Below are 704 nucleotides of genomic sequence, written 5' to 3'. Positions count from 1 at the left end.
TCTATACATTGCGTGAATGAAAAACAAATTTCTTGTCATTTGTTTTTATTTTTAATCTTAACAAATGTATCACACTGATATCCCGGCAGCAACACACCTTCAATGTAGTGGCGCTCTATCCCTGACCTCGGGCTTCCGAAGGCACGCATGGGTATACTTCCCTTTTTTGACGGTTCTAGCATCACACTCCACACCAAAACTCTTCCAGTCAATTTGCAAGTTCCTTTAAAGGATTAGCCTGCTGTTTCTTTGCAGAACCTGCGGCAGAGACTGACTTCGTCCTACACCTTAGAAAAACTTCAACTTATCAAACTTCTTTTCTACTCTAACCACTGCAGACTTTCCCTTCTGAACAATTTCCCTTTGGCTACAATACTTCTTGGGGGTGATTTCAAGTCTGCCTCGCTTTGAGTTAGACAGTTATGGGATGTAAGTATACACTGAAGAGATATCAATTACATTAGGCAAGATATACAAAATATCCCTTCCCTGCCTGTTGTGGGATGTGGTATGCTATGGAAAGGTCGGCCTGCACTGGGTGTTGTTTTAGCTCTTTTGTTCATATGGGTTGTCACATATGTCATTTTTTTCTACGTGTTTCAGAAGAACAAACAATATTAGAGATATTGGATTAGTTATAGACTGGGAGAAAGTTGAAATATTTCCGTATTTCCTTATCTGCTCCTATCATTACCACATCACTA

At 39.8% G+C, this 704-nt stretch overlaps 1 protein-coding gene across 1 annotated transcript in view; it reads left to right on the top strand.

The window, feature by feature from the left end:
* The window catches only part of LOC119590935, an 8,676-nt gene that overhangs the window by 5,784 nt on the left and 2,188 nt on the right, over positions 1-704 (top strand). The gene's annotated exons all lie outside the window — the stretch shown is intronic.

This window comes from Penaeus monodon, chromosome 28 (assembly GCF_015228065.2).
Source record: "Penaeus monodon isolate SGIC_2016 chromosome 28, NSTDA_Pmon_1, whole genome shotgun sequence".
Classification (NCBI taxonomy): Eukaryota; Metazoa; Arthropoda; class Malacostraca; order Decapoda; family Penaeidae; genus Penaeus; species Penaeus monodon.
This window is presented reverse-complemented; position numbering and strand designations above follow the sequence as displayed.